A 21,230-nucleotide genomic window follows, 5' to 3' on the forward strand; every position below is an offset into this window, starting at 1 on the left:
CCACAAAAATGTACCTGACAGCTATGGATTTAAGGCCCCATTGCCTTTCAGTTTGTTCTTAAAATGGTTGCTAGCCAGTTCTTCTCTCCTTGGCTTCCCAGAAATCCTTTCCAACCCAAGAGCTGTCAGAGGTCCTTTAAGTAACCAAGACTTTCAGGTGTTGCTTCTCTGGCCTCCCTCTTTCACATCTATTCTATAAGCTGCTCAGCCCTGTGTAAAGAAAGTGCTGTCTGAAGTTGAATGCATTTTACATTTCAGCTCTGCCAGTGTGGCAGTATGAACTTGAGAAAGAGACATCCCCTCTCTGACATTTAATTTCCCATCTGTAAAGTGAGATCCACAATTTTACCTTTGCGGGTTGGCACATGGACTGGACATAACATTGGTAAGATGCTGTATTCATTTCCTAGGGCCGACATTACAAATTAGCAGTGGGCTCCTTTTCAACAATGGATATTTATTCTCTTGCAGTTCTGGAGGCTAGAAATCCAAATTCAGGGTGTCAAGAGGGACATGCTCCAAATGAAGGCTCTGAAAAATGATATTTTCTTGCCTCCTCTTGGTTTTGGTGGTTGCTGGCAATCCCTGGCTTGTGGCTGCAGCATTCTGCCTCCATCTTTACATGGCCCGCTTCCCTGTGTGTGTCTCTGTATTCTCTCTTCTTGTTGTAATAATGCCAGTCATTAGATCCAGGACCCACCCTGTTGTAGCAGAACCTCGTCTTTACTTAACTAATTACACCTGCAAAGACCCTATTTCCAAATAAGGCTACATTCTGAGGTTTTGAATAGACATGAATTCTGGGGAGCAATCAACCCAGTACAGATATCTGGCATTTTATTGCAGATAACATCCTGGCAGATGACAGCATCTGGTATTTTTATGATGGCCACTTACCAGAGGTATGGATAGACATTTCTTAAAGAAGATAGGAGCAAGCCTGATTATTTGAGGAACAGGAGGGCCAGATAGCGGAAGTGGAGGGAGAGGTGTGGTTGGCTTGGCAGTTGGAGAGGGGCAGGGATGGGAGCAAGGAGCTTGCTATGTGGGGGTGTGGGAGTGGGGTTGGGGAAACCATATTGCTTTATTGCAAGGGAGAGTGGTGTGGCATGTGTCTTGGTGGTAATGAAGAAAGCGGAGAGCAGAAAGTAGATTTTACATTTATTTGGGCAATTGTACCAGTAGGACTTGCACATGGGTTGGATATGGAGGTGAGAAAATAAGGGAATCAAGAATGACTCCTACAAGTCAGGCTGGGTGGCTCACGCCTATAGTCCTAGCACTTTGGGAGGCTGTGATGGTTAATACTGAGTGTCAACTTGATTGGATTGAAGGATGCAAAGTGTTGTTTCCGGGTGTGCCTGTGAGGGTGCTGCCAAAGGAGATTAACATTTGAGTCAGTGGGCTGGGGAAGGCAGACCCACCCTTAAGCTGGTGGGCACAATCTAATCAGCTGCCAGTGAATAGAAAGCAGGAAGAAAAACATGAAAAGGCGAGACTGGCCTAGCCTCCCAGCCTACATCTTTCTCCCATGCTGGATGCTTCCTGCCCTCAGACATCAGACTCCAAGTTCTTCAGTTTTGAGACTTAGACTGGCTTTCCTTGCCCCTCAAGCTTGCAGACAGCCTATTGTGGGACCTTGTGGTCATGTAAGTTAATACTTAATAAGCTCCTTTTTATATATGTACACGTGTGTGCATATATATATACACACACATATATATATGTAAGTATATCCTATTAGTTCTGTCCCTCCAGGAAACCCTGACTAATACAGAGACTGAGGCAGGAGGGTCGTTTGACGCCAGGAGTTCAAGACCAGTCTGGACAACTTAGAGATACCCTGTCTCTACAGAAAATTAAAAAAAAAAAAGGCCAGGCGCGGTGGCTCAAGCCTGTAATCCCAGCACTTTGGGAGGCCGAGGCGGGCGGATCACAAGGTCAGGAGATCGAGACCATCCTGGCTAACACGGTGAAACCCCGTCTCTACTAAAAAATACAAAAAACTAGCCGGGCGAGGTGGCGGGCGCCTGTAGTCCCAGCTACTTGGGAGGCTGAGGCAGGAGAATGGCGTGAACCCGGGAGGCGGAGTTTGCAGTGAGCTGAGATCTGGCCACTGCACTCCAGCTTGGGCGACAGAGTGAGACTCCGTCTCAAAAAAAAAAAAAAAAAAGAATCACTCCTAGGTGTTCGGCTTCAGCAACTTGGCAGTTGCTGGTGTCTTCAATGAACATGGGGAAGATGGGCAGTAGATTGTGCGCACAGAGTTCTGTGCAGGCATCTTAAATTGCAGATGCCCATTAATGGCCACAGGAGATGCCAACTAGGTACTTGGCAAAGTGAGTCTGGGAATTCAGACCATCATGGTAGGAGATAGCATTTGGAAGACATCAGCAGAGGTGGGATCTAAATCCATGGGACTGGAGTATGGATGGAAAAGTGGACACAGGACTAGACATGACCACTAGTGGTAGGGGTAGAAGTTGGGGAGCTGGAAAAGGGAATTACAAGGAGCCTCCTGTGAGGCAGAAAAACATGCCAGAAGCCTAGAGAAGGAAGTCCTTCTTAAGGAAGGAGGAGGGTCATCACTTGCAGTGTTGCTAAGAGATCAGGTAGAATGAGCCACACAGAAGTGACTGTTAGATTTGGCATCAAGGAGGTTGTTGAGCAACTTGGCAAGAGTGCCTCATGGGAGCAGTCAAGAGGAAGTCAGTGACCAATGAGGGTGACTGCTTGTGAGTTCTGCTCTCTCTTCATTGCCTTTTGCTCTTTGCTTAGGCAAATCAGTGTCCTCAGTAGGTTCCCTGAAGACTAATGTCAGCATTAGTATTGACCTACCCATTAGCTAATTTGATTCTCAAAACAACATCTTTGCAGAAAAGGCTGGGCAGGGCAGGCAGGTATTATTCCCATTTCACAGATGACAAAGCCACAACTTAAAAAGGTCAAGTGTTTTTTTTTCAGGCTGTTTCTTAAAAGTAAGAGTTATGTGTCAGGTACCCCTCCTCCACGCCCGTCTTGGCACACATCCCAGTGTTTTGTAGTTTGTTACATTTTTTGGTTTTCTTAACTAGATTGTGAGCCCAGTGAAGAGAGGATCTGAATGACATCTGTATATTCCCACGGCAGAGATAGCAAATGCTTGCTATACTTGTTACTTTCTCTCGCGTACCCAATGCAGGCATCACTAGCTGATCATGACCTTCTCTTCCTTTGAGACCAGACTCAGTTTAGAATTCTACCCAGTTTTCCAGGTAGCCTGTCAACCTGCTGACAGATAAGGTATCATCAACAGACATTCTTACTGTAGTACTTAATGTCATGCTTGGTACGTAGCAGGTAGGTGTTCGGCAAGTGGTTTTGTGAATGATTTAGCGAGTGAGCATTCTCTGAAAACACAATGAGTGAATTCTATGTCACTAGAGGTAATCAAGAAGAGATCAAATTCATGCACACGGCTGGGTGCGGTCACTCATGCCTTGGGAGGCCAAGGTGGGTGGATCACGAGGTCAGGAGATCAAGACCATCCTGGCTAATATGGTGAAACCCTGTCTCTACTAAAAATACAAAAAATTAGCCAGGCATGGTGGCGGGCGCCTGTAGTCTCAGCTACTCGGGAGGCTGAGGCAGGAAAATGGCGTGAACCTGGGAGGCGGAGCTTTGCAGTGAGCCGAGGTCACGCCACTGCACTCCAGCCTGAGTGACAGAGCGAGAGAGACAAAAAAATTCTTGCACAATTGGGTAAGGTAAATAGAATTCAGATATTGGATAAAAGGCTATCCAATTATGAGATTATTTGATATTCATGGAGTTATTTGTAGTATCTGTCACCATTCTGGAACAAAACAAGAAATCTTTGAGAGGACTCTCCCCCCACCTCCCCAAATATATAGGAGGGGGCGATAGGCAACACTACTGTGGCTCCTTTCTTGTTGTCTTGGCCACTTGGGGCTCTGGTCTCAGCCTTTCTAGATTGCCTTAGACGATGGGTGTCACCTAGGTTGAGAGGAGTGAAGAGAAAATGGAATGTTTTAGGGTCTGTAAGGGCAGGTCTGACCCCAAGGCCTGTGAAGTGAGGTTTTTTTTTTTCTTTCTTTTTTTTCTTTTTTAATGCACCAAATCCTGGCTCTGTTACATGCTGATTACACATAATCTGTTGGGCCCTATTGAGTCAAAGGGAGTAAACAGGATAGTACTGGTCTGGGTTGTTGAGGCATTCGGTGAGATTCCCTAGGTAGTATTTGGTCAACAAGCAGGCATTTCATAATCCTCTCTACCTCCTGCCCTGCCCCGGGGACTGTGGGGGTTGTCTGCATTCCTCTGTGGAACTGGAATGTGGCTGCAGTGATGGTGTCTGCAGGGATGTTGAAGCTGCTCCTGTCTCCTGCCCTCTAGCCTGGCCTCGCCCGGTCCTAGCCAGGGCAGGTGAACATCAATCCCACAGAGAGAGTCTTCTCTGAAAACCGCTTTAGGGATTTTTTTTTTTTTTCCAGGCACTGTCTTGCTCTGTCGCCCAGGCTGGAGTGCAGTGGCACAATCTCGTCTCGCTGCAACCTCAGCTTCCTGGGCTCAAGCAATCCTCCCATCTCAGCCACCCAAGTAGCTGGGACTACAGGTGCACGTTATGATGCCCAGCTAATTTTTGTATCTTTAGTAGAGACAGGGTTTCACCATGTTGCCTGGGCTGCTCTTGAACTCCTGGACTCAAGTGATCCACCTGCCTCAGCCTCCCAAAGTGCTGGGATTATAAGCCTGCCTTATGGATCTTAATGTCTTGGCCCCAGGGCATTGACTCTGCCTGGCTCCAGAGGGATATGAAGCCATTCCTGGGGGACACCATTGTTTTCTAGTTAATATCAGTCCTGTAGTCTGGTGATTTTCAAATTTTAATGTAGTCAGAATCCCCAGCAGGGCTTATTGAAACCCCAAGAGCTGGACTGCTCCCTAGAGACTTAGGATGAGGCCTGAGAATTGAATCTAACAAGCTCACAGGTGACACTGAAGTTGAGGATCTTGTATCTCACTTTGAGCAAAGTCTTCCTACAGCAACCATCGTTTTTCCCTGCCCATAGGTAATATCTTCTACTTGAGCCCTCTGCTTCCACTGTGGCCTGCTTACAACCTCACCTACACTTATTAACCAGCAGAGTTCACTGAGTTGCCTTAAAACCTTAAACTTCAAACTATACCACAAGGCTACAGTAACCAAAACAGCATGGTACTAGTACCAAAACAGATATATAGACCAATGGAACAGAACAGAGGCCTCAGAAATAACACCACACATCTACAACCATCTGATCTTTGACAAACCTGACCGAAACAAGCAATGAGGAAAGAATTCCCTATTTAATAATGGTGCTGGGAAAACTGGCTAGCCATATGCAGAAAACTGAAACTGGACCCCTTCCTTACACCTTATACAAAAATTAACTCAAGATGGATTAAAGACTTAAACATAAGACCTAAAACCATAAAAACCCTAGATGAAAACCTAGGCAAAACCATTCAAGACGTAGGCATGGGCAAGGACTTCATGACTAAAACACCAAAAGCAATTTCAACAAAAGCCAAAATTGACAAATGGGATCTAATTAAACTAAAGAGCTTCTGCACAGCAAAAGAAACTACCATCACACTCAACAGGGAAGCTACAGAATGGGAGAAAATTTTTGCAATCTACTCATCTGACAAAGGGCTAATATCCAGAATCCACAAAGAACTTAAACAAATTTACAGGAAAAAAACGAAAACAAAAACAAAAACAACCCCATCAAAAAGTGGGCAAAGGATGCGGACAGACACTTCTCAAAAGAAGACATTTATGTGGCCAACAAACAAATGAGAAAAAAACAAAAAACAAACCAACTCATCATCACTGGTTGTTAGAGAAATGCAATCAAAATCACAATGAGATACCATCTCACGCCAGTTAGAATGGTGATCATTAAAAAGTCAGAGAACAGCAGATGCTGGAGAAGATGTGGAGAAACAGGAATGCTTTTACACTGTTGGTGGGAGTATACATTAGTTCAACCATTGTGGAAGACAGTGTGGCAACTCCTCAAGGATCTAGAACCAGAAATACCATTTGACCCAGCAATCTCATTACTGGGTATACACACAAAGGATTATAAATCATTCTACTATACAGACACATGCACATATATGTTTATAGCAGCACTTTTTACAATAGCAAAGACCTGGAATCGACCTGAACACCCATCAGTGATAGACTGGATAAAGAAAATGTGGCACATATGTGCCATGGAATACTATGCAGCCATAAAAAAGAATGCATTCATGTCCTTTGCAGGGACTTGGATGAAGCTGGAAACCATCATTCTCAGCAAACTAAGACAGGAACAAAAAACTAAACACCTCATGTTCTCATTCATAAGTGGAAGTTGAACAATGAGGACATATGGACACAGGGAGGGGAGCATCACACACTGGGCCTGTTGGGGGATGGGAGGCAAGGGGAGGGATGGCATTAGGAGAAATAGCTAATGCATGCGGGGCTTAAAACTTAGATGATGGGTTGATGGGTGCAGCAAACCACCATGGCACATGCATATCTGTGTAACAAACCTGCACATTCTGCACATGTATCCCAGAACTTAAAGTATGAACAAACAAACAAACAAACAAAAAACCTCCACAAAAACCGTATCCCCAGGCTTCCGATTGTATCTCCTTACTTTTTTGAAATCCTGAGCAGCCTGTTCTATTGATTGAGTGAATGAGCATTCTCTGAAATTGCAGTGAGCGAGTTCTCCACCACTAGAGGTTATCAAGAAGAGGTTGGAATCCCACACAACTGGATGAGGTAAATATAATTCACATATTAGATAGACTATGCAGGTCTAAGATTGTTTAGTACTCATGGAGTTATTTTGTGAACACTAGTGTCTTCCAGCCTCACCAAGTGGTCCCTTCCTCTGTAGCCCCACATCCTGGTCTTTGATCAGTTTCCTGACACCCTTTCCTGGGCACCACAGGACCTTTGCACTTGCTGGTCCCAGATCCTAGAATGCTCTTTCCCCAGCCTGTTGAAAAGCTGATTCTCATCCTAACTTCAATATCACCTCCTCAGACCACTCTTTCTAATAGACTCATTCCCTAACCTCCATTATTTCTCGTCACTGGATGCTGTTGAATTTACTGTGGTACCAGCCATAGTCTGTAAAAAAAATTTATTACATTATTTGGCTCTTTGTTTTTGGCATGACTCTTCCACTAGAGAAAAGAAACTGTGACTTTGTCCTTAAACTGTGTGTTGTCTGATACTCAATGAGTGGTTCATACATATTCTTTTTTTAAAATTAATTTTAATTTTAATTTTACATTCCGAGGTACATGTGCAGGATGTGCAGATTTGTTACATAAGTAAAGGCGAGCCATGGTGGTTTGCTGCACCTATCAACCCATCACCTAGTTATTAAGCCGAGCATGCATTAGCTATTTTTTCTATGAAAGGTGAGCAAATGCTTGTATGCAGGCTGCAGAGGGTTAGGTCAAGACTGAACCATGTAGTCTAAATTTCGTAGTGACTGCAGTGAAGTCCCTCCATGGTGGAAGAAAATGGAACGTCCTTGTTGGAGCTGGCCAGAACTGGGCAGATCCAGAGGCTAGGGGTAATGGCAATAACGCTGACTGCTAATAATAAAATAAGAACGTAAAAGAGTGCTTATAGTGTGTTATAGGTGCTGCTTTATGTGCATTACATCATTTAGTTTCCACAGTTGTCTCCGTGTTACAGAGGAGAGGGCTGAGGCACAGAGTATTACAATAAGAAATTTGGCCCACAGTCAGCAAGCAAGAAAACCTAGATTCATACCTGGGCATGTGGCTTCAGAGTCCACACACTTGGTGTCTGCACTGCGCTGAGAGGCGCTGCTGGGCAGGGAGTCCTCCACCTGCTCTCCGTTTTCAAACTCCCCATTTCACACCCATGCCAGGTGTGATGAAATCCTCTAGGTGATGGGCAGTGGAATGAGTGGCTCTGGTTACAGCTGGCCTTCGCTGGCCTGTCCCACACCTGAGGATATGGATTCTAGCCCATGGGACCATAAGCCAGGCCCCCTGAGGGTCTGTTATTTGTCTGGGAAATGCCAGCGCTCTTTAGAATCTTGTTCATGACTGACAAACACCCCCATGTCCCTTCAGCCGTAATTATCACCTAGTCCCCAGAGAAGGGCTATGGGTGGGCTGACTGCGGAGATAGATGCTTGGGTCTCCTGCTGGGAACACTATGTGTAAGAGAAGAGGCCATGAGCTTGCCTTCCATCCTGCCCAGGTCTTTCTGGCCAAGGACTGCAGGCTTCATGCAACACCTTTCAACCTTTAAAAGGAAAAAAGTCTGGGGGTGGGCCTCAGCTGCTGCCACTGACATTGTATTGTTGAAGCTTTTTGTTTGTTTGTTTTTTGTTTTTGAATACCGGAAATTAAGGGGAAGTTTAGAAACCTCATAATGGCTTCATGAACCATTGCACTTGGAAAATGTACTTTTGAAAAATTTCCTTGATTGATTGTTTTTCGGAGGCTGTAGGTAACATTAGAGTATATTATTCCCATATAATTTCCTGAGTTTTCTATGTCAATTACTTTGTTTTAGTAAAGTGAAAAAGGAACTAATATTGATTGAGGCCCTCCTGTGTGCCAGGCTAAATGGTCATCCCTTTCAGTTGTTAGTTACAAAGTGACCCTGTAGAGCAGAGAAGATTAGTGTTGTTTAGAGATGAGGAAACGGAGCCGGCGGGGGGAGCTTGCCCCAGCTCATGGCCAGGACTGGAATTCTATCCCAGTGTTCATAACCTTTTGTGTTGCCAGAGATGATCAGCCTATGTACTGCTTCCTTGACTTAGATTTTTGTGGGGTAGAGAATATCAGTTGTAGCTCTAAAGAGGTGTGATTACGTATGATTTGTTTTTTTTTGAGACGGAGTTTCACTCTTGTTGCCCAGATTGGAGTGCAATGGTGCAATCTCAGCTCACCACAACCTCCGCCTCCCACATTCAAGCGATTCTCCTGCCTCAGCCTCCTGAGTAGCTGGGATTACAGGCATGTACCACCACACCCGGCTAATTTTGTATTTTTAGTAGAGATGGGGTTTCTCCATGTCGGTCAGCTGGTCTTGAACTCCTACCCTCAGGTGATCCACCCGCCTCGGCCTCCAAAAGTGCTGGAATTACAGGTGTGAGCCACTGCACTTGGCCTTATTTATGAATTTTAAAAATATATATGTATTCATAATATCTGATTACATATCACATTGCAATTTGCTGTAAAGTGAGGTGGTCCTTCCTAAAGTACTTGTCTTGCAAGACTGTGGACAGATCCTGGTAATGGAACCGGTGCTCAGAATTGTTGAGAATCTAGTTTAAAGGTTTGTCATTTGGAGGAATAGCAAGTGACTCAGCTTAAACCCTATGGGGTCAAAAACAAGGTCTAGCCAGGCACGATGGTTCATGCCTGTCATTCCAGCGCTTTGGGAGGCTGAGGCGGGTGGATTACCTGAGGTTAGTTGTTCAAGACCAGCCTGGCCAACATGATGAAACCCCGTCTCTTAAGTTTTGGAAATACAAAACTTAGCTGGGTGTGCTGGCAGGCACCTGTAATCTCAGCTACTCGGGAGGCTGAAGCGGGAGAATCTCTTGAACTCAGGAGGTGGAAGTTTCAGTGAGGATGGTGCCACTGGACTCCAACCTGGTCAACAGAGGGAGCCTGACTCTGATGATAGTAATAAATAATAAGGGTAGCTTCTATTTATTGTTTACTATGTGCCAGACACTGTTCTAGGTGCTTTTCATCAGTTAGCTCATTTCATCTTTCTTACAACCCTGTGTTCTAAGTCATGTACCACATAACAATGTGTGGATCAGCAATGGACTGTATATACAACGGTGGTCCCATGAGAGTATAATACAGTATTTTTACTGTACTTTTTCTATGTTGAGATATGATTAGATACACAAATGCTCACCATTGTATTACAGTTGACTCCGATATTCAGTACGGTAACATGCTGCTCAGGACCGCAGCCTAGGAGCAACAGGCTGTAACATACAGTCTAGATGTGTAGTGAATAGGCTGTCATCTAGTTTTGTGCAAGCTAACCCTGTAGTGTTTGCACAACGAAATTGCCTAACGACACATTTTTCAGAATGTATCCCTACCCTTAAGCAATGTGTGACTGTCCTATTATCATCACCCCATTTTACAGATGAAGGAGCTATGGCAAGAAATTCACTAACTTGGCTCAAGGTCACCCATATAATAAAAGGTGGGCTGGGTGTAGTGGCTCATGCCTGTAATTCTGACACTTTGGGAGGCCAAGGGGAAGAGGATCACTTGGGGAGAGGAGTTTGAGACCAGCCGGGGCAACAGAGGGAGACCCCACCTCTAAAAATGTGGCTTATTAGCTCCATTTAAAAATATAAAAAATTAGCCAGGCATGGTGGCATAGACCTGTGGTCCCAGCTGCCCAGAAGGCTGAGGTGGAAGGATGGCTTGAGCTCAGGAGGTCAAGGCTGCAGTGAGCCGTGATCATGCTGCTGCACTCCAGCCTGGGTGAGAGAGTGAGACCCTATTTCAAAAAATAAAATAAAATAAAATAAATAAAACAAATAATTAAAAAAGACAGAGCTGGGACTTGAAGCCAGATAATAAGGCAGGCAGAGGGCACAGGAAACACCCAGATGGGTCATGAGCCTGTGCATCAGGCGGGGTCTGATGGCTTAGCTGAGAAAGGGAGATTTAAGGAAGAGACTGTGGACAGACGTGTTGGGAAGGTGTCAGAGAAGATTAAAGAGCCAACATGGATCATGGGGGTGGTACAGTGTTGCCAGGGCTGTGGAGGATTGGCTGCAGTGTGGGGGACCCAGCCGCTGCCATGTGGAAAGGTACCTGTCATTCCTACTGTTAACTCTCCCTTCTTCTGCCCTCTGACCTCCTGGTGGTGCCTCCCATTGGCTGAACACAACTGATGGCCAGAGCACTGGGAAGCTGTTGTTGGAGCCCATAGGCATCTGCTTCTTGGCACAGAGAAGACAATGGATTGAGTCGGGAGGGAAGGGAACTAGAGAATATCCCGGGGAATGAAGGGGTCCCGATGGCTGGAGAGGAGTGAGCAGGTAAAGGGAGTAGAAGGTGAGGTCAGAGAGGCCAGGGGTCCACACTGCACGGGGCCTTTGGCTTTCTTTTTTTTCTTTTTTTTGAGACGGAGTCTCGCTCTATCGCCCAGGCTGGAGTGCAGTGGCCGGATCTCAGCTCACTGCAAGCTCCGCCTCCCGGGTTCACGCCATTTTCCTGCCTCAGCCTCCCGAGTAGCTGGGACTACAGGCGCCCACCACCACACCCGGCTAGTTTTTTGTGTTTTTTAGTAGAGACGGGGTTTCACCGTGTTAGCCAGGATGGTCTCGATCTCCTGACCTCGTGATCCGCCCGTCTCGGCCTCCCAAAGTGCTGGGATTACAGGCTTGAGCCACCGCGCCCGGCCCGGCCTTTGGCTTTCTTTGGAAGGAGCAGGAAGCCAGTGGAGGGTTTGAGCAGATGCGTGCATCACGGCCACTGCCATCAGGAGAAGGTCTTTCTCTATGCTAGGTGTGAATAGTCACCCCTTCCTCTCCCTTTCTCAGGATGAGTGCTGAGGAGGAAAAGGCCCTTTCCTCCAACGTCTTCAGAGGCGACGTCTGACCAGTCCAGACTACGTGCCTCATGCCAGCCAGCCTGTAAACGACAGGAAAGAGAAAGGAGCAGTGTGTCTCAAAAGAGGATATTCTGGAACGTTTGATAATCAGAGCCCATTGTAAAGTCATGTTTTGAGTTACAGCATTTAAATCTTTGTTCCAGTGGAAAACTTTTACAGGCCGTCCTGGGCAAGCCTTGAATCCTGTTTGGATCTCCAAAGGCCTTAAAATAGTGTGGGATGCCGGGAGACTGGCTCCAAAAGGGAGGAGACCTGTGCTGGCAGCCCTGGCCACACCTTGGTGGGACCAGCCCCTGGCCTTGGGGACCCTGCCGCCCTCCTGGCTGTGCTTCCGCAGAGCTGGACACACAAAAGCTTTCTTGTCTGGATTTGTTCCCCTAAGAGTGTGGCACCGAACTGGCCCTGCCCATGCAGGAAGCTGGTCCTGTTCAGGCCAGGGAATGAAAAGTTGCCAGTATCTTCTCAGGCCACACTACAGCCAAGTCTTTTTTAATGAGCTGGTTCTCTTAGGATGCCCAGGGGAGGGAGCACACACTAGAGTGGGATGGCAAGTGAAGAAGGAGGTGACAGCTCGACAGCTTCCACTTCTGTCAGGCTCTGCTGCCATGACCAAGGCACCAAGTCATCTGGAAACCGATTGCAGGCAGCAACCTCTTTTTCACCTTTGTGTGCCCCAAAGCTTGCTCTGGGAATGGGTGGTTTGGGGAACAATGCTTGCTGTCTTTGAGTCCTCAGTCTTGGGAAATGGGGAAAGTATACATCAGAGAGCATTTGAGAGTAAGGTGAGAAGTGCTTGGCATGTGCCTGGCACGTAGTACCTGTTCAGCAGATTCCCTTTCAGCTCAGGGTTAGATCTTCATCCACCTCTTTTTGGCCTGAAGGAAAGAGAGGTAGGTGCTATTAGCCCCATTTTAAAAAATTTTATTCTTTTTTCTTGAGACAGAGTCTTGCTCTGTCACCCAGGCTGGAGTGCAGTAATGCCATCTTGGCTCACTGCAAACTTCACCTCCCACGTTCAAGTGATCTTCCTGCCTTAGCCTCCCAAGTAGCTGGGATTACAGGCATGCACCACCATGCTTGGCTAATTTTTGTATTTTTGGTGGAGAGGGGGTTTTGCCATGTTGGCCAGTCTGGTCTTGAATTCCTGACCTCAAGTGATCCGCCCACCTCAGCCTCCCAAAGTGCTGGGATTATAAGCCTGTGCCACCACATGTGGCTTATTAGCTCCATTTTATAGGAGGTGAAATTAGACAGCAAGAGGCTAAATGCCATGGCTGAGGTAAGAACTGTGGTAGCATCCAAGTCTTGACCCCAGACTTGGTGTACTTCTCATCACAGATGCAATTTTATGCCTCATCATCTGACCCAGGAGCTACACACCTGCTTTTTTTTTTTTTCTTTCCGAGACAGTATCACTCTGTCACCCAGGCTGGAGTGCAGTGGCATGATCTTGGCTCACTACAACCTCTGCCTCCCAGGTTCAAGCGATTCTCGTGCCTCAGCCTCCTGAGTAGCTGGGACCACAGGCGTGCCCCACTACCCCCAGATAATTTTTGTCTTTTTAGTAGAGATGGGGTTTCACCATGTTGGCCAGGCTGGTCTTGAACTCCTGGCCTCAAGTGATCTGCCCGCCTCTGTCTCTCAAAGTTCGGGGATTATAGGCCTGAGCCACAGAACCCGGCCGACACCTGTGTTATTTGCAAAGGCATGTGGATGCATTTTAAAGTTGCTTATTTATTTATTGAGATGGAGTCTTGCTCTGTCGCCCAGGCTGGAGTGCAGTGGCGCCATCTTGACTCACTGCAACCTCTGCCTCCTGGGTTCAAGTGATTCTCCTGCCTCAGTCTCCCAAGTAGCTGCTACCATGCCTGGCTAATTTTTGTATTTTTAGTAGAGACGGGGTTTCACCATATTGGTCAGGCTGGTCTCGAACTCCTAACCTTGTGATCTACCCTTCTCAGCCTCCCAAAGTGCTGGGATTACAGGCGTGAGCCACCGCTCCTGGCTAAAGTTATTATTTTAAAATTATTATTTATTTATATTTGTTATTATATTTTTTATTTTTATATATATTGTTATTTTATTTTTAAAAGTTGTATGGCCCGTTTAAACTTTTGTGGAAGTGGTTTTTTAAATCCCTGGAATTTTATGCTTTCTTCATCAAATTTTTTTTTTTAATCAATTTGGAGTTTTTAAGACAAAAACTGGAAAGCGACTTTGCTCTTTTATGGAATTGCTCTGAATTCGTTTTTTTAAGAGAGAATTTTGCTCCATCGCCCAGGCTGGAGTGCAGGAGTACAATCATATCTCACTGTAGCTTTCAATTCCTTTGCTCCAGTGATCCTTCTGCTTCAGTTTCCTGAATAGCCGGGGATACAAGTGTGAGCTACCGTGCTAGGATATATATATTTTTTTATTTAAGTTTTTTTTTTGTAGAGATAAGGTCACTCTTTGTTGCTCAGGCTGGTCTTGAACTCCTGGCTTGAAGCAATCCTACCACCTCAGCCTCCCAGCGAGCTGGGATTAAAGGTGTGAGCCACTGTGCATGGCCTGTGTTGAATTTTTTGTCTCCACATTCCCAAGTAGCAACTCTGGACTTCACAGAGAGGCTGAGTCTCTCCAAGACCCCGCCCTCTTGGAGAGTCATCTGTCCCCTCCTCCAAAGAGGGTGGGACAGGGCCAATAATGAAGGGATCAGTGTGCACCAGCCCTCCCTCTTGCTTCAGAAGAGACCTTTTCATCCCTGAGCCAATTAATCAATTTCAGGAGATAGCATCTGAGTGAGATGGGTCACCAACAAGTCACAGATGCCCCCAGCTCCTGGGCGGGGTCTCAAATGGAGTTGAATGAGGTGGCCTTAAGGGATTGCCTAGTGCTCAACTTCCTAGAGTTCATATAGTAGAGAGCAAGTAGCATAGGGCTAGAAGGCCAGGTCAGAATACCTGCTCTGGAGTCTTCTGAATGTATGACCAACAGGCAAGAGTCCCAGTTTCCTGGTCTGCAGAAGTGACAGGTAGGACCCTACCTACCACACAGGTTGTGAGGATAAAAATAGGTGATATGGGCTGGGCACGGTGGCTCACGCCTGTAATCCCAGGACTTTGGGAGGCCGAGGTGGGTGGATCACTGGAGGTCAGTAGTTTGAGACCAGCCTGGCCAACATGGCGAAAATCCGTCTCTACCAAAAATACAAAAATGAGCCGAGTGTGATGGCGCATGCCTATAATCCCAGCTACTCAGGAGGCTGAGGCAGGGGAATGGCTTGAACTCGGGAGGTGGAGGTTACGGTGAGTTGGGGTCATGCCACTGCATTCCAACTTAGGCAACAGAGTGAGACTCTGTCTCAACAAACAAACAAACAACAAAACAAAACAAAACAACAAAACAGGTAATATGGCTGGAAGAGGTTTATCATTGCCAGGCATTTGTAAATCAAACAGCTCTTGAGAGATGCCTGTTTGGCTGTTTTTTAACAGGAGGTGGGCATCCCTGGGCTTCCCGGGCAGACTAGATGTGATATGTTCACAGGGAGCTTTGTACAGATTGCTTGAGAGAAGCGCCTTTCTTTCCAGAGTGGCTGCTTGGACTGTGCCTTGCCTTCCAAAGCTGCTAAGTCCTGTGGCAGGGGATTGTTGATATTCTTCATGGTTTCTTTAGGGAGCCTCCTAGCCTCTGAATTATGGATGCATGTCTGCATTATTAAAAGGATCTATTTGCATGAGTTAGCAGAATGTGGTGCCCTCTCGTGAATGGGAAAAGCTGCCCGGTCCTGATTGCAGCCTCATAATGGGTCTGAAATGACAAATGTGAAGCAGTGGGCAGAGCCAAGACCACCTTTATTTGTGCATCTGTGCTCTTGGGTGGGCATGTTGCACACACAGTTTGTTGTCCTTCTGTCCCTTGCCCATGAGACCTTAGAAACTCAGCTCGTCTCCACCCATTCCTCTACAACTAACACAACCTCTTGTAACCTTTCAATCTTCTTTGCTTCCTAAAGATGCAACTCATGCCACCTCCCCCAGGAAGTTCTCCCTGACTTCCAGGCTTTAGTAAAGGCTGCCAGAGATCCCTGTGTTAACTGTGAACAGAGCCCTTTTCATCCTCTTGCATCAGAATGCATCCACTTGCATCCACTTGACTGAACTTCTTGGGTAGGAATGGAGGTGTGTTTTACATGCATCTCACTGCCTGGGACAGTGCGTGGAACCTAGCAGATGTTCTATGTGTGTAGGGTGTTGGTTGTAGTGGTGGGGAAAGGTTTCTTAAAGGAGATGTGTTTAGAATTTAGCCCCTTGCAATGATATAAAAACTGAGAAATAAGGTGTGTGTGGTGACGGGGGATAGCACTGGGGGCCTAAAGCACTGGCTTCATTGTGGGGGCTGAGGTGGCTCGTTTCCTTGGAGCTAATGGTCAGATTGAGGAGCTGGGGACTGAGCTTGGATCTAGATTATTGTTGCATGAATGGCCTAAATGGAGAGTGTTGTCTTGAGTCTTTATAGAAAAGGGAGACCCTCATGGCTTTCGAGGAGTCATGCCCAAGATACAGGAGTGGCTCTTTGGTGGACTGGCTGGGACAGAAGGGAGAGGGTGAAAGTGGGGAGGAGGAGGAGGAGGTTTAACAGCATTTGAAGCGTTTGAAAGCCTAGACCCGTTGTATGCTGAAACGGAGAGGAATGGCTGGCCAGAAATACTGTGTGAGTCTAGGAACTTAAGATCGCTAGTCCTTGACCCCAAGCATACTTATATAGCAGATTCAACATTATCATCTTCCACCTACCGGATGGGGTTATGCAAGTGATATGACCCAGAGCATTCTGGAAGCTGGCAGGGGCATAAATAATACATTAGATATGCAGAGCCCAGGGTGTCTCTGGTCTTGGGGAGAATTCTTAGTAGACCTGAGATAATTGCAGAACGGAGTGTTCTGTTTTCCCATCCACAGCCTCCAGGCCTGGCGAGGATTTTGTGTTCAAAAGAGATTTCCAAGGTGGACATCTTTCTGGCACTGGCGATTTTCTCTCTCACTTGAACAAAACTCGGCAGAAAGGTCACTCCTGTTTGTCTTGGCTTCTCTGTCACATCCCACCCACACTTCGAAAGGCCTGTTCTTAGCAGGGTCCCAGGGAGGCTGTGCTGGCCCCGTCAGCCCTGAGCTGGGTGGTAGTCCTTTATCAGAGATGCCCGCGAGCATCACTCACCCTGGAGCCTTTCCCAAGCACACATCCTGGACCCCTCCAGGGCTGCACATGTGCTTTGTAAGGGCTCTCTTCAGGTGATTTGAGCTTTAAGAGCTACTAAGTGATCATAGAAATGAACAAAGTAACCAGTCTGGAAATGTCAGTAGAATGGAAAGAAAGGACAGGTGAGAGAGTTCTCCATTTTTGCACGGTAAGACCCAGTTTCTTGGCTTGTGTCGAGGCCCTGGTGGGTGTCCATGGTGTCTTTGGCCTTATCTTCCTACTAAACAAGATTACCTCTGTGGGGCGCCTTTCCTGTTCTCCTATCTCTCCAAGGAGCAGGTAGTACTTGGAGGCTGTGGTTAATCCTACTTCCTAAGTGAGCTTTTCCTTTCTAGAATGATCCTTGCTCTTACCATGCATTCCTACTGCATGTTCCCTCAGGCTGCAGCCTTCTTTTACATGTGAGCATTCTCCTGGATCAACTCCCTCATGACTGGAGCCTGTGCTGTGTGTTTCCAAGTTGCACCCACCACCCATGAAGTCTAGCTCATGGCCAAGTGGCAGCTGGTGTAGCTGATAGCTGTGTGGGAAATGGGTCTGCACAATATAAAGACAGCTCACAGGAAAGGGGTCCCAAATGGTACTCTTCTTTTTGAGATGTTGCCCAGGCTGGAGTGCAGTGGTGCAATCTCTGCTCACTGTAACCTCTGCCTTTCGGATTCAAGTGATTCTCCTGCCTCAGCCTCCCAAGTAGCTGGGATTACAGGTGCCTGCCACCACACCCAGCACATTTTTTTTTTTTTTTTTTTTGTATTTTTAGTAGAGACGGGGTTTTGCCATGTGGGCCAGGCTGGTCTTGAACTCCTATCCTCAGGTGATCCGCCTACCTTGGCCTCCCAAAGTGCTGGGATTACAAGCGTGAGCCATTGCACACGGGCTTTTTTTTTTCCTTCTTGAGATGGAGTGTTGCTCTGTCTCCCAGGCTGGAGTGCGGTGGTGAGATCTCAGCTCACTGCAACCTCCACCTCCCAGGTTCAAGCAATTCTCCTGCCTCAGCCTCTGGAGTGGCTAGGATTATAGATGCCCACCACCACACCCGGCTAATTTTTGTGTTTTTAGTAGAGATAGGGTTTCACCATGTTGGCCAGGATGGTCGAACTCTTGGCCACCACACCTGGCCCCAAATGGCACTTTGATAAGTTGCTGTACCCAATAATAAAAAAAGAAATACAGATAAAAAATACCAAGGTTGTATAATACACATGTTGGTGATGTGTTCTGTTCATGACAAAAGCTGTATTGCTGGATGGAATGTAAGTTGGTGTGGCCCTTTGGGAGGAATTATGGCCTTTTGGCATTCTCTATCCAAACTACAAAGACATGTACCCTTTGACCTGGCCATTTCATGTTGGAACACTGGGATGTTTCCCCTACAGAGATAACCTACAGATATTTGTAGGAAAAGAACAGTGCCTGAGGTTATTCATGGAGCATTTTTTTTTTTTTTTTTTTTTTTTTTGGGAGATGGAGTTTCACTCTTTTTGCCCAGGCTGGAGTGCAGTGGTGCCATCTCAGCTCACCTCAACCTCCGCCTCCCGGGTTCAAGCGATTCTCCTGCCTTAGCCTCTCGAGTAGCTGGGATTACAGGCATGCACCACCATGTCTGGCTAATTTTTGTGTTTTTAGTAGAGACGGGGTTTCTCCATGTTGCTCAGGCTGGTCTTGAACTCCCGACCTCAGGTGACCCACCCGCCTCGGCCTCCTAAATGCTGGGATTACAGGCATGAGCCGCCGTGCCCGGCCGGAGCATTTTTATAATAGCAAAAGACTGGGAGTAACTCAAACATCTGTGAATTGAAGACTGGTTCGGTGAATGATGACACATTGTACTCGGCAAGATGCGGAAAAGAATGAGGACGTGCTGTATGCGCAAACATGGGCAGATCTCAGGATGTATTGTTGACACAAAAAGCACAGTGTGGAGTGGGGAGTATGGCATGCCATCTTTTCTGTAAAAAAAAAGCATGGGTGTAGAGGGGATGTAAAAATGTGTCTTTGCACAAACTCTGTTAGGATACACAAGAAACCAACACAAGTGGTCGTAGCCTGTGTGTGGTAGGAGGAGGGAGATGCGGGGAGGGGAAACTGGGTTAGGAAGGAAGATGCGTGAAGATTTTTTTTTTTTTCTTTTCAGAGACAGGGTCTCGCTCTGTGGCCCAGGCTGGCATGCAGTGGTGTGATCATAGCTCACTGCAACCTCAGACTATGAAGGAGACTTTTGATTGTGTATCTTTGGGTATCAATTGAATTTTGAAGCATGAATATATTGAACAAAATCGGGAGCAGCTCAAACATTGAGTATATTATCCATCGTACATTTAATTAAAAAAATTTATAACCTTGTCACGATTTGACTGGGGTTATGCGTTTTTGGGAGGGAGACCCCAAGGTAAAACATCAATTCTTATCACATGTGAAGGTTATGTTCTATCCACACGACTGATATAAATCCCAGTTGCATATCCCTATAATACACCCGACCGAAGACCGAAGCCAGGTGTGGTGGCATGTGTCTGTAGTCCCAGCTGCTGGGGAGGCTGAGGCAGGGGGATTACTTGAGCCCAGGAGTTCGAGGCCAGGTTGGGCAACATAACATAGCAAGACCTCATCTCTCTCAAAAACCACAAAATTGGCTGGGTGCGGTGACTCATGCCTGTAATCCCATCACTTTGGGAGGCTGAGGCAGGCGGATCACCTGAGGTCGGGAGTTCAAGACCAGCCTGACCAACATGGAGAAACCCCATCCCTACTAAAAATACAAAATTAGCCGGGCGTGGTGGCGCATACCTGTAATCCCAGCTACTTGGGAGGCTGAGGCAGGAGAATTACTTGAACCCGGGAGGCAGAGGTTACGGCGAGCCGAGATCACGCCATTGCACTCCAGCCTGGGCAACAAGAGCGAAACTCTGTCTCAGAAAACAAACAACCAAAAACAAATTTGACCAATACCTCTCAAAACTGGAAAAGCTGGTGACCACCACCCCTAGTGCTCCAATAAAGGGCTGTGGGAACAGCTGTGCTCAGGGTGGTACTGGTACAGCCTGGCAGAGGACATGATGCCTGCACAGTGTGGAAAGGCCCTCTGGGATGTTGCTGGGCCTTAGGGGAGCAACATAGGGGAGGAGGTCCAGGCCTAGAGAGGACTGAAGCCCTCCCCAGGGCATGGTGTGGACCACGGTGAAGGGAGGTGGGTTGGAGACACAGCTGGGAGTCAGATCCCAGGGGCTCTCCTGTGTGATGTTGACTTGCTGGGAAGGGGATGCAAGCAGGAGCACACATACACATATGTACAGGCTGTGCACCCATGCATACGCACACAGGAGCACAGTCTCTTTCCCTGTGCCAACTCTGATTGGTTGGGTGGCTGCTGAGAGTCTTACAGTGCCCTGGCTCAGTAGGAAGAGCGTGTGTTCATTTAGTGAGTTTGCCAAAGACAAGGGAAGGGGGTTAGAGAGTAGGTGGCAGATGATGCCGGCCTGGGGAGCCTGGAGGTTTTAGGCCGGCAGACTCTGGCCGAGGCTGCAGCCAGGCTGGTTTCTATTCTTTTCCTTAGGTTTTGGGAGACCTTTACCTTTTCAGTGCCTCTAAGACAGGGTCAGAGTAGTTTGGTGACAAAGTGGAAGTAAACCACGGGTGAAAAACAGCTCTGGGGATCCTCCTAGGCTTGCACTTATTGAGGATTAGGTAGAACTTGCAGCTTGGCCCAGCTTTCAAAACAAGGTGTTCTGAGGAGGTGGAAAGACTGGTTTTCAATCAGATAAAGGTAGGGTCCTATGAAAAACTTCTAGGGCCTTGCCGTTCCTATGAAGTGGTAGCTATCATCACACTCCTGGTTATGCCATCAAGGTAAAAGAAGGTGGAATAAGAATCAGGGACACTTGAAAATAAGAGAAAGACTGCGTGCATGTGCATGTGTGCACAGTCTGTACATATGTGTGTGTGCTCCTGTGTGCATGTGCATGGGTGCACAGCCTGGACATATGTGTATGTGTGCTCCTGCATGCATATGCATGGGTGCACAGCCTGTATGTATGTGTATTTGTGCTTCTGCGTTCATATGCGTGGGTGAACAGCCTGTACGTATGTGTATGTGTGCTCCTGCGTGCACATGCATGGGCGCACAGCCTGTCACTGCATGTGTATGTGCGCTCCTGCATGCACATGCATGGGTGCACAGCCTATACATATGTGTGTGTGCGCTCCTGCGTGCACATGCATGGGTGCACAGCCTATACATATGTGTATGTGCGCTCCTGCGTGCACATGCATGGGTGCACAG

General features: G+C 47.0%; 1 long non-coding RNA gene across 29 annotated transcripts in view; it reads left to right on the forward strand.

Annotated features, from left to right (window-relative positions):
- LOC111550512 overlaps nucleotides 1-21,230 on the forward strand; it is a 310,717-nt gene that overhangs the window by 38,436 nt on the left and 251,051 nt on the right. The window contains exon 3 of one of the 29 annotated variants that reach the window (XR_003309477.2): nucleotides 5,073-5,269. The exons of the other annotated variants lie outside the window; for them this stretch is intronic. This is a non-coding gene — a long non-coding RNA (uncharacterized LOC111550512). Of the gene's footprint in view, nucleotides 1-5,072; nucleotides 5,270-21,230 lie in introns of those variants that run through there. 29 annotated transcript variants of the gene reach the window in all.

This window comes from Piliocolobus tephrosceles, chromosome 7 (genome assembly GCF_002776525.5).
Source record: "Piliocolobus tephrosceles isolate RC106 chromosome 7, ASM277652v3, whole genome shotgun sequence".
Classification (NCBI taxonomy): Eukaryota; Metazoa; Chordata; class Mammalia; order Primates; family Cercopithecidae; genus Piliocolobus; species Piliocolobus tephrosceles.